This window comes from Amphiprion ocellaris, chromosome 1, assembly GCF_022539595.1.
Source record: "Amphiprion ocellaris isolate individual 3 ecotype Okinawa chromosome 1, ASM2253959v1, whole genome shotgun sequence".
Lineage (NCBI taxonomy): Eukaryota > Metazoa > Chordata > Actinopteri > Pomacentridae > Amphiprion > Amphiprion ocellaris.
This window is the reverse complement of record NC_072766.1, coordinates 27,750,165-27,764,015: the sequence shown is the minus strand read 5'-3', so window position 1 is coordinate 27,764,015 and position 13,851 is coordinate 27,750,165. Positions and strand designations below refer to the sequence as shown.

At 38.9% G+C, this 13,851-nt stretch overlaps 1 long non-coding RNA gene across 1 annotated transcript; it reads left to right on the top strand.

Annotated features, from left to right (window-relative positions):
* Positions 1–3,880: 3,880 nt before the first annotated feature.
* On the top strand, positions 3,881–5,138 carry LOC129349648 (uncharacterized). The gene is made up of 2 exons (XR_008602731.1): positions 3,881–4,064; positions 4,601–5,138. It is a non-coding gene; the product is annotated as an uncharacterized LOC129349648 (long non-coding RNA).
* Positions 5,139–13,851: the final 8,713 nt, after the last annotated feature.

Sequence of the window (13,851 nt, the reverse complement as noted above, 5' to 3'; positions counted from 1 at the left end):
ATACACTTGTCAAACTGTCAAGTTAAACAACTGATTTACAGCTCGCTGACCAAACATTCTCCAGACATCCTGCTAACTGCACTGAACTGATGTCAAACCGAACCATGTTGAACTGTGGTAAAATGATGATGCACTGGTCCACTGCTTGAATGACAGTGAATTTAAACCTAAATATGGGTGCATTATGTGTACACATAAAATACAGTATAGATTACAAAGAAAGAAAAAAAATCATCAAAAAATGGTTGCAAAAATGTTAATTATTGATATTCTGTGTTCTGAAGAGTGAACAAGCAATAATACGTGATTACAGTGATCTGTAGATCAGTCTGTGTTACTGGAATAACTGCTCTGAAAACACTGAATTGTTTTATAACAATGGTGAGAAACATTAAAATACCTTCATGTGCCAATGAAAATGAAGTACCTGGGAGGCATTGCTCTGTCTGTGTGGGAGGTCTGAGTGCAGGGTTGCCTGCAGCACAGCTCACAGGCACTTTGTCAGTGTAGCAGAGGGCCACTGGATATGGAACAAGTCACCCTCAGAGCTTTGCCCTCTCACTCATCACCAAACTCCACGCACATGTGCAATCCATAACCAAAATAAACAAGTGTGCTACTTCTGAAAACACTTACACAGACACTTTGATGTTCTGACTACTTTAATGGGTGCGAACATGAGTGAGGTTTTGTGCAAGCTTTGGATAATTGGGATTCTCCCGCTGATTAGTAATCATCACACATATTAACACAGTGCTTGATTTATCATTCTGTCCTTTGTGTTATTTCCTGCTACTTAGTGTTTGATGGATGGAGCCTTTACATTTCTGTAAACATGATATTTCAAAAGGAAAATATTTAATAATGACATTTAATGGCTCCATACATGAAATGGTTCGCTTTCCCTCATTGGCATCATCAGTGAGAAAAATACACCAGACAACAGTTTTTCTCATAGTTTATTAGGTAATTGATTACAGTGTTGCTAGTGAATGTCATGAGAATCGACATGATTTTTTTGGCGAGTTGATTTTAGGCACTTTAAGATCTTTAATCCAATGAAGAATAATCATATTGTTATGCTGACTGTTGTGATTTAGTTGCAAATAGTGTAAGTTTACCACATGTGAAATTCATTTAATACTCTATATCAGCCCTATTGAATTAGTGGTGCACAGGCCACATGTGGCCCGAAAGTAACCCTGGAGTGTCCCGAAAGCAACTGCTGAGTGATTGGGACTTGGGTCCAAGAAAAACGTCTTTTAGTAACACTGACAAGTTCTTACAAAAATTCCAACATTATTCCAAACATTGAATGCAACACTTACCGTAACCTAGCAACTAACCCACAATGCATTGTGTTGTTGAGGAGGCGCATTTGAAACGTTAACATTAGCAGTTCTATATAGGTGAAAATAGCAGCATGTCTTCTTCTACCCTGAAACAATTAATCCTGCGCAGACTGACAAGTATTTATTTATTTACCACCAAATCTGAATGCCAAAGCAATATGTTTACTCTGCAACGAGTGCGTTGCAGTGCTAAAAGATTATAATGTCCGAAGACACCACATTGAAAAACATACTGCATTTCGGACAAACTTTCCCGAGGGATCTCATAAGAGAGCAGCTAAAATTCAGAGTTTGACTGCATCTTACTACGATGAAGCGGACTTGCACAGCTCAGGAAATGGCCATAGCAGCTTCCCTTCGTGGGTCTTGGATCTTGGCAAAGAAAAAGAGGCCATTGACAGACTCAAAAACTGTGAATGACTGCATGTTGGCTGTCGTGGATGAAGTTTAACCGACGATAAAGTTAAGACGAGTGCGATATCTGCTATCAAACAGGTACCCCTGTCTGACACTTCAAACATTTGCAGGGTTAGTGTTAACTGTATAAGGACATTGTTCTGTGTGCTCTTATACTGATGTGGAGAACTACAGGAAGTATTCATATGTGCGCATGTGCAAAAATAAAGTGGGCGCAAGTTGGTTCTGGCCCGGCACCAAGACAGACGCGTTGTGTTGTTTTCCTCCGTAATGTATGGTATGATTTATCGGTATTCCGACCCGTAGTATGGCAGCGCCAACAGTTAGGGTTAGATGTAATGTCAATGTGCACCAGTTCCCTAACATTAAGAAAGTTGCAGTCCACTTGCTCATTATGTTTGGATCAACATACACATGTGAATCAAGCTTTTCACACATGAACATGATAAAAATCAAAACAAAAAAAAAAAAAAAAACAGCTCTCTTTGCTGTCTGACTCTTCACCACTGCCCTCGGATTACATTTACATCTTATGAGCCAAACATCCACGCTCTTGTTCAAAAAAAGAGGTGTCATTTCTCTCACTAGAAAACTCAACAAGGGAAGTGTTACACACACATCTTCATAAGTTGAGATGTAATGCCTAATGTTAAGTGCAACAAAGCAGTGTGCTGTAGCAGGCACTAAATGTAGTTTCAAGTATTTATGTGACTATTTTCTGTTCACTTATTATAAGTGTAATATTTAAGAAAGACATTTTGTTTTCATAATTATTTCACTTAGTTGCACTTTATTATGCACTTTGATGTCAGCTTTATTTCGTTTCAAAGGGACAGTAACTGTGTCACTGTGCCCACTGTTTACTTTTTTGATTACATGCACTGGAGATGTGACTGTCTGAGATGAGACCAAATATGGACAGGGACAAATTCTGTTTTTTATTATTTCAAAAGAAGAAAAATATCTCAAGTTCTGAAAAGCTGCTGTTAAGCAAGTTACTTTTTTTATGCACTTTCAGATGTGAGCAAAAGAAAAGATGGTGTTTCTAATCTGCACTTTGTTTTTCTGTTCAAATGCACCTCAACATGTGCTTGAATTTACCTATCAAAATGTGTTGAAGTTAAGTGTTTGAAATGTAAAATTTAAAGAAGCAGTATTTCAGCACAGATTTCATTTAAGTACTGCTCTTCCATTGTGTTTATGTCCCTTTGGATGTGGCAATACATTAATAAACATCCAATGTGTTTGTTATCTATTTGTGTTTATTTTAAATGGTTACCTTTGCTCACTGTCTGCTAAAAATGTCTGGCCCAGCTCATGTCTTTAGTCTGAAAATCTGGCCCGAGTGAATTTTTAATTGAATTGTCCTGCTGTATATGAAACTGTGGTTTCCATGAGATTGATACTTCACTTATCTCACATATTGCAAATGTGGCATTTATAATTCCATCCCAAATGGTCCTATGCAGTATATATGATAATGTGCAATATACTGATATATTTATATACATATATTTCATATGTTCATTGTAAGAAAGGGGAAATTTAACAGGTGCACATACATGCCTTTGCTGTATGTAACATATGTTTACATTTATATAATTTAATAAATAACACTAGGCACACTCATTGAGAACTGTATTAGGAAAATCTGTACACTCTCATTCACGCAATTACTCAATCAGCTAAGCATGTGGCAGCAGTGCAATGTATAAAATCCTACAGATACTGGTCAGGAGCTGCAGATGTTGTCTACACTAATACAAATGCTTTTCAGAGGAATATGTTCCCCTTTGTTTTAAAAAAAATAACTAAATAAATGTCACCATGACCATCCTTTTAGAAAATATCTCCATGTACATGTGATACATCCTCTGCTACTCATGTAGTTGGTAATGGACTTTGTACAGCCTCTGTGTTTTGGGATGGTTTGTGGAGGCTGTATTGCTTACAGCTGGCTCAAGGACGAGCTCCAGATCCCACCTGACAGTCATCAGGAGTGATTGGCCTGGAGCTCCAGGCTTGTGCCGTTTCTCAATATGCATACTTGTCCGTACTTGCGTTCTCGCATACTTGTGAAACGTCATCAGTCGGAGACCAAGTACTGTTCCAATTCTAAGAACGCATCTGACCGAGAACAGAAGTAATGCCCGGATGTGTTTTCGCTCTGCCCACATCATCAAGACTGCATCGGACCGGACTTATGTGGACTTGGGGTGGCCAAATAACCCATAATGCATTTCGGGCCGACCAGCGCAAAAAGCCCTGAGGGTTCTGAGGAGGAAACTTTCAGAGGTAACATATTTTTTGGGGAATACTACTGTTATTATGATACAAAATGTAGTTTTCAGATTATTTCAGGTGAGAAAGTAATTGTGTAAACGTCAAATATGTGGTCAATTTCTAAAGATAAAGCCTGATTAAAAATTTACTCCAACGGTTTCAGAGACGTGAGTGTCCAGGTTAGACAGCTATGACCGGACGTTCAGCACTCACTGTAGCCGCCGAGAGCAGCCTTCTGCTGGCAAGACTTTTTGAAATCTGCCTCTAACGGTTCTAAAGCGGTTAAATGGGGATATAAGTAGTTTTACATTTATCTAATGGTCACACTTTGGCCTCATGGTGTATTTTTTTTATTCTTCAGAGAAAAATGGGCTTGAAAGAAGTTAAATTTAAAATTCATAACATAATATTGTTAATGTTTTACTCAATCGCTGACTGTGTTCTTCTGAATTATTGTCCTGTCTTCATTACCTGTAGTACAACTTTGTTCTATTCTTATGACTGTTACTGTGCATTAAAAATAACATTTAAGCAATATTTTATTCCAGGAACATCTGAAGAAATCCAGATCCTCACTGACTGCTGAGAAACTCCACAGACAGAACATCAGCAGCTCCATCTTCAGCATCTGGACCAGCAGGATGCTGTTCTTGGAAACTAAAGGAGATAAATGCTGAATTGCATTTAAGCATTTTGCAATTAAATATTATTCAACTGTGTTCAAAAAATTAATTGAATTGTTGAAGCCAGAAGTAAATCTTTCTCTAACATTAGACCTGTTTGATCAGATGCTGCTGATGTTTTAAAAGTTTTCTGTTTTATTACCTGACAGGCAGAAGAAGAGCTCACCTGTAGGAGCTCACCTGTATTCAGGTTCTCAGTAAAGTAGTTGACATGAAATATTCTCTCATTAATTACTGATGATGTTCAGCATACAGAAGTCCTGGTGATCACATTAAAGTGTAGTACTGTTTGTGTGTCTGTTAGACTATAAACCTCTGGATGTTTGATGGCAAACAGCAGCTCTGTATGTAGAATGTAGACTCATGTATTTTAGTAATGTTGATAATAAAACTGTAAACCATCCATCCTTGTTTATGAGGTGTCCTCGTGAAGGTTTAATATTTTTTCAGCAATCAGTTTCTGAAAAGTTTTTGTGAACAGAACTGATAGAACTGAGAATAAGACGGTTCAGTTCAACTGTATCACAAACTACAGCTATCAATAAATCAGCGGCTCTAAAACATAAAAAAAAAGCTTTATAACGATCTTCCAAACCTGAATATATATACACAGTAACTGTTTTAATATTAAAACGTGAACATGCAAAGCTGTGTTATTATATCTGTTTGATTTCATTGTTTTTCACGGTAAAAATAACCGGAGCAGATGAACCAAGGCGGTGACGTCATCAAGTACGCTGGTATTCCAGTTGTTCTTTGGCCTCGATGCGTTCTTGCCATAGAATATATAAAGATGGACGTAGCACTTGTGACGTCACCCGCTGGTTTGTGCACTGAGAAAACGAAGCCCATTTCCTGGTTGACATCTTGTTTTTTATTTTTGGAGCCAGTGACGACAACAAGATTCTCAGAGAGTAGAGTCGGAGAGCAGTGATTGGTCAGACTGACTGAGAGCCAAGGACTCTCTGTCCTGCCCACATTTACCGGCTTCTGCTGTTTACTGACGCTGCTGCTAACAACGTTAGCCTCCAAAAGTGAAGATAAACTCTACAGGTAAGTCATTTTTATAACTTGTACTCTTACAATATCACATATAAAGCAGTGAAGTTACTGTAAGTTAACATCATACTGTAACCTCTGATATAAACATGTTCTAACATTGTGTTTTAAAATTGTTCTGAAAATCTGAGGTTACGTTTCCTGATTTAGTGTTAACGCTGATGCTAAATCAGGTTAGTCAGTGTCATAAACTAGTTAACTGTAAGCTGGAGCTAAGTGTCCTGCAGGTCACAGCTGATCAATCATAACGGATCAATAACTGCTGTCTTAATGATCAGTAGATATAAATAAATCTTCGTTTATATTCCTCCACAGAATTCTGTTACTGATGAATGCTAATCTCTCTGTTAAGTTCTGAGTTAATGTCTCTGTTCTTTGCTTCAGACTGATTTTTTTCTCTACAACAGTGTATGGTCAGATAACTGTGTGGAGCTCATGTTAATGCTAATGATACATTCGAATAAAACAGAATAAATTTTATTGTCCATCTAAGGCAGTAAAATGGTCTTTAGCCTCAACCAGAAAAACAAACATTTACATCAGATTACAAAATAGAACAAAAACAACAGTCTGTTGTGTTCCATTCATATCCTAATGTGTTCACTCTGATATTTAATGTTCCAGCAGTTGAAATGAAAGAATCTTGTAGATGTTTTCCTCACTGTGTCCTTTCCTTCCTTTCCTTGTCTTGTGACTGTTCAGTTTTTACACTTCACTGTAAGCAACACATTTATTTCATCCATTTATTTCATGTGTTTACACATCCTTACAGTTCAGAATTGTTAAATAATGTAGTTTTTAAATGTGCAGTAAAGGAAATAATGAAGCTCCTGGCCTGAATGTGTTGATGTTTTAATGCAGCATATCTGCTATAAATAACATGGACTTTTTCTGCTGTATTTATGCTACAACAGCAGAGATGAAGTTAAAGGTTATAAATGGAACCTGTGAATAGTAAGAACAGAGAATAATGAACAGCTGAAAGAGTTGGTCTGTCCTTCTGTAAGTGAAAGCTAAACAGGAAGTGGTTCACTGAGGATGTCATCCATTGAGTTTTCTTCACAACCAGATGAGGTTATCCTTCTCACTGGGGTCTGCTTCACTCAGAAGATCCTCACAGTGAATACGAGACACCTGAGATGAAGACAGACGTCACAGTATCAGCATCAACGGCAGAGGTTCGTTTTAAAGTATGCCTGGGAAGATTTCCTATTTCATATAGTTTTCCAAGCACTAAAAGACAGAAAGGTCACTTTAGCTTTAGGGGAGAGGATTTTATTATCCAGCTTATCTGTGCTGTAATTTAAATGTAATAACTATAGTGTTAATCATTACATGGGTCATATTCTGGGAGTTTATTTTTCCAATCTACACTAAGATGTACTATAACGTGAATCAATCATTAAACAATGTTGACCATTAGAGAGTAGATTTACTGTTTTCTCCAGTTTAACGTCAGGGACTCAGCAGGTATTCAGGACTACTGACAACACAGAACCTTAACATTATTGTTTTATTCACATTTAGGTTTTCTAAACGTTACATTAATGTGAACCAGCGTCTCCACTGACAGTTTTATTAACTAAATATACCACATTACAGTAACACAACACAAATATCAGTAGCTTAATGCTATATTAGCTTGAATCAGACTACAACTGAGAAGCTAGCTCGGTTAGCATTGTTAATTCGCATTAAAGCTAATATTTACTGGATGCTAATTCTCTTCTCTGGTCAATACACACAGAAATAAACTCCATTAACATCTGGAGTGCATGGCACATATTATATCTGACACTAAAGTTGCATATAAAGTGCATTAAAAGCGGCATCAATAAGAAAATAAACATTTACTTACCGAACTATCTGAGCCCTTTCAGTGTCTGCTGGTAGAATCAGCTGAAGGTACAAAACTGGTTAAAACAAGCCAACAGGCAGAAAAACTGTCTGTGAAAAAGGTCCTGCCACTTCACCGATAAATAAACCAACAGTTAATATCAGAATTAATCCAAATGAGAAGAGCAGAGTCTGGGGTGCCTCTTCCAGACGACCTGTTAATCGTTCCAGACTGGACTGTCAATCAAGTAACCACGCCCTCTGACCTCGCAAAACTTTAACGTTCTGTAAAAAATTCAATATTGCTTTATTTTAAGATCAGCCACGTGATCTCTCATTTTGACAATGTAAACTAACGGAAAAAAAAATCCTGAGTCGTAAAAAAGCAGTATATTGAACTTTAGCTTTTCCCGTGATGAATTGGGGACTATGGAGTCAGAGCTTTTTGGAGCCAGCCCCTGGCAGACAGTGTGATATTGCAAGTTTTTGACACTTCCATGTTGGCTTTGTTTTTGGAGCCAGGCGCTATGTCCATCTTTATATACAGTCTATGGTTCTCACGTTCTCAGAAGTCCATACTTCAGAGTCCGACTCGCAAGTCCATTCTCGCCAAGTACGCGAGTATGGACTTGCGTACTTAGAATTGAGAAATGGCCTTGCTCCCAGCCCTGGTTCACCACACCTCCCAACCCGTCAGATTGGTCCACCACCACAACTCCTCCTCCCAAAAACCACACCTGGAGAGGATAAATCCACAACCAAGCTCTCAGGCAGGGAAGCTGGGGTTTAAGGTATGTTTTAAGGTACGTGCCCAATAGATGTGTTTTTCCCGCATGTAAAAGATGATGTCGCAGACCACCCCGCTGTTCAGAGGTGGTCTGCGACATCATCTTTCACCAATTTACAATCAGGTCCTTTCAAAACTCCCCAAAAGAACTACTCAGCAGAATGACTCAGGTGAGGTGGCTCATGCTAACGACCACTATTAGCATACGAGGGCTCGGTGAAAGACGCATTTCGACGACCCCCCTTGTCACTCCCTGGCTCCCAACGACCATTGTTGAGGAGCCAGGTGGGCCTTGGCAATGGTCGTTGGAATGTGAATAACACTGACCACACCTCACAGAGGTTATAAGCTGAGGCAACATCAACCACCACCAGAACTGAAGAAGTCTCTTGGATGAGAGGTGAAACGTCTTCAAGGAACTTTCTTAAAGTCCAGTTGGATTGATTTAAACAACTTTGGATAACCATGACCTGAATGAATGAGAATCTACACAGACACTTTTACAGTTACTTTTATTCCACAAGCCACTTTATCCTAATGCCACTTATAGAGTAGAAATACGGTATTTATTCATTTTTCATTACTCATTCTTGTATATATTTTATATATTATTATTATTATTATTATTATTATTTTTATCTTTACTGTACACATGGTTAGTCTGAAAGATTTTTGCTGCTGTAACAATGGAAATTTCCCCTGACCCGGGGAGTAATAAAGGACTATCTTATCTTGTCTTAGGTACATGCTCATTACACATAGCAACAATAGGCATGCATAAATTGAGGAGTGCGGCATCATCATTTTCCAAACTCTTTATTTTACATGTCCACACACATAAACTGATTGTAAAAACTGTGCAATTCATCAAATTTTTAAAAAATACATATATCGTGACTTAAAAACCTTTCTCTGTGTGGGTGACAGCCCCCAAAAGAAGTAAATGTTAATTTTGGAGAATATTTATATTTGTGTAGACAAGGCCACAGTTATCTGTTCACATCAAACACCAGAATTTGAGTTATTTTGGCCAGGGCGGCTGTTGATGTCAAGCTACAGATTAGAGTTGATCTCCTGGGATTGTACCACAACAGTCCGTAGAGATTCCTGAGACTGGTGAAAAACAAAAACCAAAAATCCTACAGTGACTAGCAGCTCTACAGACACCAACACCTTCTCAGAGGAGGTCAAAGGGAATGGCCCAGCTGATTGGAGCTGACAGAAAGGTTATGATAACACGATAACCAGACAACTCTTTACAACTATGCAGAAAAACATCTCAGAGCACACAACACATTCAACCCTGAGGCTGATGGTGTACAACGGCAGATGACCACATTGGATTATACTCTCATCAGCCAAGAACAGAAATCTGAGGCCACAGTGGGGACAGGCTCACCAAAGCTGGACAGTTAAAAATGGAAAAGTGTAGCCTTGTGTGATGCAGTCTTTTGTCGACAGTGGGTTAATGCCAACCAGTCATGGTTTTTAGTAGCTATTATTTTTGCTGACCATGTGCATACCTTTGCACAATTTACCAAAATCTAATGGCTTTCTCCAGCAAATACTGCAGCAAGTCACTAAACAAAATGCATCTTCAACTTGTTTTTTGTACATAACAGTGAGTTCAGCAGACTTCAGTTCCTCAGTCACCAGATCTGAATCCAGTAGAACTGTCAGGGGTCCAGATAGTGCTCTCTCCCCTTCCCCCCGCCCCTTTCTGTTTCTCTAGGTGTGCTCAGCAGAGAGGCTGCAGCGGCAGGTGTCCACAATCTGCAATCAACATCAGCTGAAGGAGGAGCAGGTGGAATGCAGCCAATCAAGCTCCACCTCTGCTACAATATAACCTGACACCACACCTCAGTGCTGGATCATGACACAGCCATTAGTCAGTTCTCTGCATGTTTCACTCCAGCCTCTGAAAAAGCTCTCTTGGACTCCTGGTAATCCTGATTGTCTTTGTTCTCTCCTAGTCCAGATCCATCTGCTCCTGCTTCGTCACCCTGGTTCCTCTGGTTACCTGCCCCCCCAAGCTCCAGCAGTTTCACCATCTGTGCAGACAACCGTCTGGGATTCACTCACCTTAGCTGTTCACCACTTCTGGCGTCCTTCCATTGCCAACCTGCCGCCGCAGCCTTTGTCCCACTCTCTGGAATTCCAACCATCAGCCCCACGCCACGTCCAAACCCATCCCCTACACCCACCAAGGAGAACCTATTGTCCCCATCTTACCAGTTAAGAACCCAGTTCAAGCATCTCGTAGCTTCAGTAATTAGTATTTAGTATTTCTGCGTCTTGTCTAGTGAGTTGTTGTTCAGGTTGGTATAGAATTAGTTTTCTTGTTCATCGTTCTTCTGTCAGGTTAGTATTGTGAAGTAAATGTTTTGGCCTGTTTTGTATAGGAGTTCTATTGTCTTTTAAGTTTAATGACTCCACATTTTGGTAACTCCTGCCTGAGTAATTAGCTAACATAGCTTCCGATTTTGACTTATATCTTTGTTCATTTTTCCTTGAGTATATCTTAACTTTCTTGCCTGTGTACTACCCTCTGTCAGTTAGTTTTTTATTAGTGTTACAATTCCTCCCTGCCGCTAGGAGTCTTTTGAGTTTGTCTGAGTCAGTAGATCCTGTTTATATGTAGAGCTTCCGGTTGTAGTTTTCCGGTCTGAGTTTGTAGACCTGTTTCTTAAAACTCTAAAATAAATTCATTCTTTATTGTTATACTGTCTGACGTCTCATTTCCTGCACCTGAGCCTTTTTGAAATCGTAACAAGAACCTCTTTAGACTGGGTAGAAAAGAGAGGCTTCCTGCGTGAAAGCGACAAATCTGATGAATTGATGTGACACAATCATGTCACCATGGAGCAGAATCTCAAAGAAAGGTCTCCATCTTCTGGAATCCATGACACCAATTTCTGAGGCTGTTTGGAGAGCTGTCAGAAGTCCTAAACTGTGTTGGTGTGGGGTTCCTTACAAAGAGCTTGGTAAATGTAACCGATTACGCATATACATAAATTAACATAAATATTATTAAATTATCACATGCAAATGTCATCTTTAATTCATGTCTGATTTTCGTATTCATCACATATTTCATATTTGTTATGTCGATTAACTGTGTAAAATGTACAGAAAAGGAAATCTCAATAGATCCCATGTGACAAATTCACATATTGTCATCTTCCTAAAATAATGGCCTAAGTCATTTTTGACAAGGTTTTTTTTTTTTCTTCTAAATCATCTCCTCATGATGCTGGCCACCTCTGGTGAAAACACCTAAATCCTCAGCTGAACAGATCATGCAATTCTACCCCTGTAGTATGATGGCCTAGGTCAAGGTTCATTGTAGTGTGGTCCAGTTTTTGTGTTTCCTGAAAAACCCGAAAAAATGACTTTGATCTTTTAAGGGACTGTTGATATGCATCTTTAAAAAGGAAGGGGGAATACTGTTTCTTCTATTTTATTTATTTTTTTTGTTCTGATCTCATTTTATTTTTGTCCTGGGCTATTTGTTTTAATTCATGTCTAAAAAAAAAAACAAAACAAAAAAAAAAACTGCATACCAAGTTCAACCAGTAATAGCTTCATAACTGTAATGTCAAATTGAACAGCCTTGGGCTGTATGGCTAAGGGACATGTGAGAATTTTGAAACACATTAAGTCTCCATCAGCAGGCCAGAGAGAGATTTAAAATGCATTTTTTTTTGTTTTTTTTTTCTTAATCTCTGCCAAAATCTAAATAGACCAGATTGTTGCTATAACAATGAGTCAGGGACACTGATGTTACTGAATTTGTTCTAAAAATGCTGAAATACAGCTCTACAAGATGTGATGCAACACAAAAGAAGCAAAACAATACTACATCCATTTTAATTGAGGCCACCTCTCCATTTTAGCGATTTGGAAAGCTAACTATGCCATGCTCTATGGGTTTCAATAAATGCTGAGTATACTAGTGAGTGGAAATGCTTAAACTTCCACTGAAGTATGTGCAAGGACAAAATAAAGTGCACTTCCAATTAAAAAAATCCTGCTCCATCATTCAGCCTGACAGTGAAACTAACTACAAGCATTATCACCTCCATGTTCACATGACTCACTCCACTACATATTAAGCACATCACAGCAGTGACACCAACTGTGTGCAATGTTTTTGTACATTAATGAAAACATCATCTACAGCAGCACACTACGGAGGGGACATGACAGAGCCGTCTTGTTTTATATAGAACCAAGGTTTTACCCCCTGCCGAGGTGCCCTATCATCTCTATGTTATCTATTTATTTTTTTTCTTTCTCTCTCTGTCATCTGCCGACTCTTCCTCTCTGCCTGTTTGTGGCTGGTGTGATGTTTCTCTTTTTCTCTGTCAGAAGTGGTCTCTGGAGTTCAGAGATGGAGAGTGTATCAGGAGTTCGTGTCTCATTACTGACAGCAGATGAAAGTAAAAACACCCAGATCAAAATATCTGCTAATTGCGTAAAAGGGAGGCAAACAATGGTATTTATTAGAGGCGATAGCAGGTAGTTGTGCCCTACTGTATTTACACCCCCACCCTTGCTGTCAACAGGATGCAAGTAAATGCTTCTTTTGTTTTATCTCCTGTTTACTTGTCTGTCTTTTTCTTGAGGATGTAGCTCGAACAGATTTCTCTGCAGCTTCTCAGAGGGAATCAGATATTTTCTTGGGTGCAGATGTGGGGAGGTTTATGTGCGTACATAAAAAAAATAAGGGAAATAATCATTTGACATAAATGAGTTATTATATGATAAGGTTCTTGTTATGACACTTGTTAGCTTGATGTTTGCTCATGTTTATTTGTTCAGTTCAGTGACTTCAATGGTAAGTGAAATAATAATCAGTACAGAAATAGTTAATATATGAGTACAGCAGACTGTAATATCCAAAACTCTCTCTGAACAGATCATTTTTATCACTAGTTTGCTAGTATGCTGAGGAGTAACATTCTAAAGTTCACTTTTAAATAAGATTAACTTAAGCTAAGTGCAGTAGTGCAACATGTTATGATCCTGCCCTTCTTTCTCCTTCTCTCTCTTTTCTTCTTTCTCCCTCCTTTTTCCTGTCTGTCATCTGTCTCTCCCTATTGTCACTCTCTCTGGTCTCTCTCTCTCATATCTCTCCCTCACTCATCCCATGTCATCTCTCTCCTTGTCTTGTACCTCTGGCTCCCTCTGTCTTCCTCTCTCCTGTGTTTCTCTGCTCCCTGAATCTTCCACCTGCCTGCAGTCTGACTGCTGCAATGAGAATCAGCCATCGTAATTAACTCACACCAGTCACCTGTTTGCAATTTCACCTCCCAGTATTTAAGCCAGCTCTGTCTTTCACTCCCCGTCGGACCATAGACACTGTTCCCTAATGGACTCTGCTTCCCCCTTCCTGGATTTCCCCCACTTGGACTCTGTTTGTCTCATGGAT